Raw genomic sequence first — 8291 nt, 5'->3', positions numbered from 1 at the left:
AATAATTTTGGGGGGGGGACGTCGACCCTTTTATGACATCGAAGTCGTTTACCGAAAGGGTAGCGAACTTGTTTTCGCAGACTACCTTTCGAGGAACCCGTCAGACAAGATAATTTACTGTGAGCCAACAATTGGTTCAGTACGAAGGCTCCCAGTCGAAGATCGGCGTCTGACGGTATACCGGGCGCTATCTGAAGAAGACGGAGAACTCAGAGCGCTGTCGAAAATGTGGCTCGAGAGGTGGCCGGAAGAAGGAAAGGATGTTCCTAAGGAGGCGCGAACCTATTGGACCTTCCGGAACGAGATCCAGGTGGAGAACGGCCTGTTCATGAGAGCGGACCGACTGATGTAGGCGAAAATGAAATTAAGGCCAAGAGGATCTTTTTACTGGCCGGCGATGACGGCTGAGATGGAGGACAACGTGGCGAGATGCGAAGAAGCATCGAGTGGCTAATCCGAAGCTCCCCATGCTAGTGAGCGGGATTCCCGAGCTGCAGAGGCAAATTGTTTACATGGACCTACTGGAGCACGCGGGACGCGCGTTCCTCATTGTCACCGAAAGCCTATAGCTTCTATCGGGAGATAAACCCGCTTCGAACTCGGGGAACAAAACACGCACTGGAGGCAATTTTGGGAATCTTCTAAAGTTTTCAGCCTGCCAGGATGCGTCGAATCAGACAACGGTCCCTGTTCCAGAAGCTTCGACTTCACCTCCAAGATGAAGAAACACGGCATCAATCATATCACGAGTAGCCCGTATTACCCGAGAGGGAATGCACTCGCGGAAAGAGCTGTGCAAGAGGCGAAGGAGTTCCATCCAGTCCCTCACCGGGAATTCCTGTACAGAGACAACACGTGGATCGATCAAAAAAGAATGAGGAGCATCTCGCAGCAGAAAATACTTCAAGACGCTCAGAAGGGTTAAGAAGAAAAAAATCAAGCAATCCCACCTAGCAGGAGATTCTTTGGTATCGGTTCTAATGGAAATCACGATCATAATCATACGATCCCTGCTGTGTAGATAAACACAGCTAAGTCGTCACTGGGCTCTCATACTCACTCAACTCAGAGAGCGGGTTCATATAGGAAGGTGAGCATGGAGTTTCTCGGCTACCCTCCAAGAAACAACAGTTGCGAAAGGAGAATTTCCACGGGATCCTGAGGGACAGATTGGGCAGGGTCACGTGAAACATTCCGGTGGAGGATGACGCGATTTGCTGCCGCTTCTCAGAACTGAGCCCCTCCTGATGAGCGAGAGGGATCGTCTTCGAGCGTTGAATCAAAAATCCCCGGAGTCATCAACTGAAATTCTCCCTCCTCCCTAGCTATACGAAGCGCGTAATAGAAGCCTGTATGCCGAAGTCAGTATCCGAATTCACGAGTGTCACCAATAGACCAATCCTCGTCACGGATGGCGATTCATTTATCATTCACACATGTCAGAGAAGACTCACTTCCCGGATACAGCTCTGTCGTTCGGAGAGATTCCACACGATTGATTGAACACAAACGAAAACTTTCACGGCTTTTTTATTCCCCGTCAGCACGACGAGACATCTCATTGCGAAGAATCACCAATAGCCTCCAACATTCCAATCCATAGGAGTCCAATCGGCAAAGCCCCCGTACTGTGAGGGATAGCCCGCGGAATACGGGCCGCCGAAGTTCCCTCCACCATAATGATTGAGAGTGGTGTAACTGTATCGAGGATATTGTTTGGAGTATCCACTGTGAGCGAGTCCTTTCACCCACTTATGAAAAAGATATCCTCCGATGAGGTAGGCGCCAAGTTTCGTCTTTCCTGCTGAAGCACATCCTATGCTGAGCGCTATGATAGCCACGAACGAAAAGCCAAGCACCAAAAAGTTTTTGCGCATTTTCAAACTCTCGAGCTCCGCAGAATTTCTGATGTCACAAATGGTAGAGCGCACGTCCCGAACAGAGATACTTATAGTTTTTGATAGGAGAGGAGTATTCATCCGTACCAGCGTTACGAAATGACTTAAAATTTTCTCAGCCGTAACCTCAGGGATGTTTCGGGCCGCTATTGTCTCGTTTTCGACGACGAATGAGACGAAATTCAAGAACACCCCGTTGCAGCCTAACGGTGGGTCCCGACAGATATTCGCGGCGTATTGTCACAGCGAATCACTAATCTAGCATACACATCTGTTCAGTACCGTCTCAAGGTGAAGAGAAAGGCAATAAATATAACGGTCGAGTTTCGGTTTCAGAAGAAAAAAACAATGAGCAGAGCTATACCACGCGAAAAGGGAACATGTATTTTCTCTTAGTCAGATTTCAAGGGGGACGAATATACTAGAAATCTACGTCACATGTGGGGGCTTGGAATTGAGAAGGAGCTTTGCTTCCCGAGACCTGAGAGGCTGGGGTCATTTTTGCCGCCGATACCGTCTGCTGCTTTTAGTGCTTCCAAATGGATCGATCCCTGTCATTCCTGCAGAGGAACCCACGAAGGTCGTTTCGCTCCGAATAGCCTTGGTCCCACCGCTGGGGATTTCCGAGAGCGGGGCAATGTTCAGTTCGGTGTAAGGCGTCGGCAGGGAATGCAAATCTAACGAAATCAATGCGATCGCAATCAGGAGCGCTCGAGACGTTGTCATTCCCAATAGCTCGACGGACCTGATTTTTACTGCTGTGTCGTAATGTTTCATAGAGCGCCCGCCAAGACAATACCGCTTGAGCGGATGGTCTGAGACGATATCGTGGAACAGCGGACGACAAAAACTCCACGATCATATCTTCTGGCCGCAGGCCGTCCAAAACGACGGGAAGGCTCGGGATCCACGAAGCCGGCGCGGAAAAGCCTCATAGAGAATCAATGTATTATAGAATCAGAGACTGAAATGCCCCAATGACCCGAGGCACGGAACACGAAGCACACGGCAAGTATTTGGAGGAATACGGAGAGAGAAGACAGCCGAGGGAGGAAGATGGGGCTGTGGTACGCTCTGCCCCAGGCGACACCCTCACGGGGCGGCGCTTTCGAACTGGATGATCAAATAGACGTGAGATTTCTGGAACAATTCTCGAAGAAATCTCCGGCGGGTTGTTGCATTTTGATCGATCGCATTCGAAATTATCGGAATTTCCGGTGACAGCTCATTGCACTCATCACTCCACATCTGCCGCAGGTGCTGAGACTCAATTCCCATCTCAGGCAATGCCGACGAGAAAGCAGCCGGATTCTCCTCGCTGTCCTCCGATTCTCATCGATAGGAAGTACCGACGGCGGTCGCGACCCCGGGTTCCGAACTCGAAACGGCCCGACAACTAACGTGCAGGTCGGATAAAGCGACCGGTATCTGCGAGATTGGATGAGTTTGAGGACTGGGACGACTTTTATGAATTCCCCGCAGGTCATTGGAATCCCCGTGCGGCTGCCAAACGCGTCGCGGCTTCTTGAGAACCCGTGACTTGATTCCGGAGACACATTCAAAAACCCTCTAAAATCGCCCCACCAGTTACCGAGCCTCGCCAAATTGGGAAATCCTCTGGAAGCTGACGGGGAATTTTCCGGAACAGAGCGGGGAGAGAGCAGAGAAGATGGGTCGCACAAGCTTACGCCCGCAAAGAAAATTCCTCGCACCGGGATTTCCAAGATAAGAGTTGTTCCGGCGCCGCTGTTTGTGTAGCGGTCCCCCGAACGCACCGATGTTTCGACATATTCTGTTTCGGATTCCTCACAATCAGACAAAGCGTGAACCGTGCAGGCTAGCGTGGCAAATATCCTTATCGGCTGTTTCATTACTGCGGAAAGTTCACTTCGATTGGAACAACGACATTTCTATGAAAAAATGGGGATTTTCGACAGAAACGGATAATTGCTGCGAGGTTATTGAAATCCGCGAAACATCGGTTGCGCAACCATGTAGGGCTTCAAAGGTCGCGTGATGGGATACGGCAGAACGCATGAGTTCCCGCAGCACGGGATTCGGAACCTGTTTCCAGGTGACTCATCAGAAGATCCGGCCCGCCGAATGCAGTCAGTATCTCCGAAACACCGCAAGTTTCAGTCTTGATGAATAATAATCTTCATGGATAGTGTAAGAACGATGTGATCACATGCCTCTCAGGAATACTTGGTGGCGTGCACGGTTTCGGAGCTTTTATTAGGAACTATTGTGCTATAATCCTGTGCTCCTCTCAAGCATATCTCGGAAGGCATTCTGTGCCTCATCCTACCCAGAGCGTTGCTTCTTTGATTGTTCTGAAGACGACTACCGATTCCACTGTCCTGTCGAGAGCGACGGCATTCCGACATATGAAAAAAATATGAATTCTAGGCAGAAACGTATATGTAATTGCTACGAGGTGAGAAGTACTCGAGGCCCGCGGGATTTCCTTATATTTCCAACCTTGTTCCCCTCTCCCAAATGGGGAGAGCTCCCCATGCTACGGTAGTCCCCTCATCGTCCAGCTCCCAAGAAGTATTGTTCATGCAGTGTTCCCGAGCTCCTCCGTTCTGTCGGAGGCTGGAGCCAACCGTCAAAAGAAACTCCTCTCTGGCTTTTTGCGGAGGGCGATCGACTCCGAGACTCTATCGGGTGCTCGCGGCGTTTTCCTCTCCTCTCGATATCAGCGAAAGCTTTCTGGTACCATTCTGCGGGATTTTTGGGTTGCTGGAGTGCACTGGGGAACTTCAGCTGTTGATGCGACACTTGAGGAGCACTCGCGTCGTCGTCCTCCACTGCCAGTGTCGCTGGCTCACACCGCGTTTCTTGTATTGCCTGTGGGTAACAACCAGCACCGACGGTTCGCTCTGAGATCGGCGCAGACTGTTGGCCATGCGATTGCCATTGTGCCAGAGCAGCTTCCGCCTCCCCGGAAAATGTTTGGGGGCCCATAATTCCGGAGAGCCGATGGGGGCTCCGGTTCCCGTCGAAGCCCGTCGGAAGATCCTCAGTCCCACCGAATGTAAGGCGAACTCCCGTCGCCCCGCCAGATGACAGACGATCCGGAGTGCCTGAGAAGCTCCGCGGGATCCATCCTCCGGATACAAATGGCGAGCTTTCTCCAACACTCGGTACTCGTTGAGATGCCTTCTGGAATGGCGAAGGAGTGAAAAAATCCCCTTGATTGGCGCGAAGGTTCCAATTCCGGGGAATCAGTCGTTGTGGTCGGAAGCCTCTGGACGGCTCGTGCAAGATTCCAGCTCGAACGCAAACGATGTAGACAAGCAGGAGGACCTGTGGGGGAACCTTTGTCGGATTCGATCGCCTCTTCACGGAATACTCTTTCGGTGTCTTTACTTACCGAACGTCGCATTTTCTTCCGATGGTCAGCGTTTCAAGTAGGTCTGTTGACATCCCACCAGGCTTATATTTACCCTAAGATTCGGAAGTTTTTCAAGGAAAGGGAGTTCTTTAGGCAGGGCCTCTCTGATTTAGCGATGCACGAGTTCCGCATTCCGAATGTTCCTGGGGAATTAAGGAATTGCGAATTCATCCGGTGCTAAAGGGTAAACGATTGCTCGGCTCGGAGCCGAGACTTGAAGCGCTGCCTTTAACCACCCAATTAGTTTTGGTAGTCCAATGATTCTCCTGTCTGACGCTCCATGACTTATTCTTTTTCAAATTATCGGAGACCGGTCAAACTGAATAGATCCAATCGAATTCACTTCCTCTTTGGAATTTCGTTCTCCCTCGGCAATCTGGGACTGGACCGCGAGCTCTTCGATAAAACTCGTCAGCATTCTGCATCGGGACACCAGTTCCCGATCGCCAAGGAGCTACATGGAGATCCATGTGAGTTTGTCTCAAGCGTAAATCCCAATGATAGACTTTATCTTGGATGTTCAAGTCACCCTGCCCCGTCTCGGTCCGGAACCATCTATTCCGTGTATTCTTCTTGCGTACATATCTATGGCTTCTCGAGTACTTCTAACCTCGGGTCTTCCATCATCACAATCGACTCATTTGAGACTATCATCGGATCTCTCAATGCGATAGAGAATTCATCCAAACTTGGCCTGCATTCTGAAATGTTCAATCCTGTACTCCCTCGAGTATCGAGTGTTTACTCCGATTAATCACCCGAGACATTCGGATTCCAGCTCATGCTCGCGGTCTGCGTCATATCGGTCGAATCCGTTCAAAACTCCTTCTCTGGCTACTGGAATCAACTTGCGGAGCCTAGCGAATGGTCAGATGCTTTCCCGACCGGAGTTTCGAGTTTCCATGCTCCTCTCCGGTCTGGCTGGAGACAGCGTATGAATCTCCCCGGCTGGGAGGCTTTGAAAGCTTTTGGGAATCGGCAACATCGTATCATTTTCGGCGATCACTTGACGCTATTCGAACGGCTGCATCGATCTCGCCTGAGAGCTCGTAGGCAACGCGAGAAATATTACGACGGTTCTGTAGTTTTCGACGAGGCCAGCACTTTCGGACATCTCGATTGGAAGACAAACGGTTGGATACAACCTGAAGCTGACTTTGTGGACGAAGCTTTCGATGATGGTGTCGTGCTTTCGTCGGATCAGCGGACCAATGCTATCGACCCGCGGAGCAGTTATCATCACAGAACAGATTGAGTATGTCCAGGACTGGTTGAGTCCGATCTGAAGCCCGCTCTGATAAACATACAATCCCAGAGTGTCCTTCACTCCTTCGCTTACGTTCATTTTCCTACGATTTTCGATTTCCCATCGTTCCATGTTGGTCTCCACAATGGAATCATTCTTTCAGATAATCGCAACCCAGTGATCACCTCCTGAGAGATGCTCCGCGTTAGCCGAGCCAAGACACGGAAGTTCGTAGTGGGTAGCGCAGGGAGTTGCAGAGGAATCTGTATTGAAGCGCAAAGGACGGCATCTCTCCGAATATTGTTTCATGTTCATTGAATTGTAAGGTAACCGATATTCGAATAAAAGACTCTCAAGATCAGTCCGACGAAGTCACCATAGTTTCAAGATTATTATTATTATTAACTCTGGAGCTCTATCGGCGATAATTTCCTGCCGTCCTCTACACCGAGGAGTTAATCATGGACTTCGCCATTCACCGACCCAGGCCTGATTTCGAGAAGCCTGATGAAAACATGCGGTACTGATTCTGGGGAGAGCAGGCAGTGTGTGTACTATGTGTAACAAAGGCCAAGCCATAGCCGAACGAGAGAGCGCATCACGACAGGCAGATTTTGTGTACCCTCCAGTCAACCCGAGCGGAATTCGACCAGTTCAAAGTGAGCACTCGGCTACTTCTCTCAGAGATCGCGCAGGGATCGAAGGGGTACCATCAACTAGGTAACCACGGGCTTATGCTAGAACCGATTCCATGAGACTGATGCCACCGCGTTGCAATGAGAGCCGGAAAGAGACAGAGACATAAAATAAGCCGAGGTGAGCCGGCTTTGTCACCGTCGCAGGGGGCGGATCGACCCGGAGAAGGGAAAGATTCAACATAGAGGCGAAACATGATTTCTTTATTTACACCGACTTCGATCATGTATCGTTGAGTTTTTCCCTCACCACCCTCCTCTCTGCTGAGCCCAGCCCATAGTCCGTTGTTGAGGCTTGGGGGACCACCCGTTATTCTGAGGAGCATGCTGGATTCGCGCGGTTTTGACCTCCTTGACAACCAGGATCTTGGCTTGTCCTCCCGAAGATCCGCCGCTCTTGGAGAGGATCCTACCTCCCTGATCGATTGTGCGAACTCTGTGGATAGTCTTGATCACGTGGGTGGGTCCAGCTACGGTAAGGGAACCTCCGGTTCTACCGTGTCCACCCTGCTGTTTGATGATGATGATTTTCTGTTGCTGCTGCTGCTCGGGCTGCCATCCCGCCGAGGCTTGTTGCTGCCATCCCGAAGGGGCTTGTTGCTCCCATCCTGAGGAGGATTGTTGCTGCCAGCCACCGGAGCTCGATCCCTCGAAGATTCCGGCCTGGGCGACGGCCACGAAAACAGCGAGAACGACCTAGGGAGAACACCGTGTCAATCTCCAAGCGAGTTTAAAAGAATTAAGTACATCTCTGTGTTTCTTTCTTCTGGGGCCGGTACTTACGAAGCTTCTCATGTCGATTGAAAACAGATCACTGATTCGGACAAGGAACCTTCGGCATCTTTTATCCAGCCAGCAGTCGACCGAACTGCAGGTGATCGTGAGGTTAAGGGCAAGCGTCCATTCCCCGCGGAAAGCGCATCAGTCGTTCTTCCGAAAATCCGCGACAGAAAATATTTGCTCTGCATTACATAAGAGTCGTTCGCGATCTTCTGCCAGGAACGAGTTCGAATCCCGCATATCTTATTGAGTAGACGGATCAGGGTCGTGTT

This window comes from Galendromus occidentalis, unplaced genomic scaffold, assembly GCF_000255335.2.
Source record: "Galendromus occidentalis unplaced genomic scaffold, Mocc_1.1 scf7180000076543, whole genome shotgun sequence".
NCBI lineage: Eukaryota > Metazoa > Arthropoda > Arachnida > Mesostigmata > Phytoseiidae > Galendromus > Galendromus occidentalis.
The sequence above is the reverse complement of the archived record's forward strand: the minus strand, read 5'-3'. Positions refer to the sequence as shown.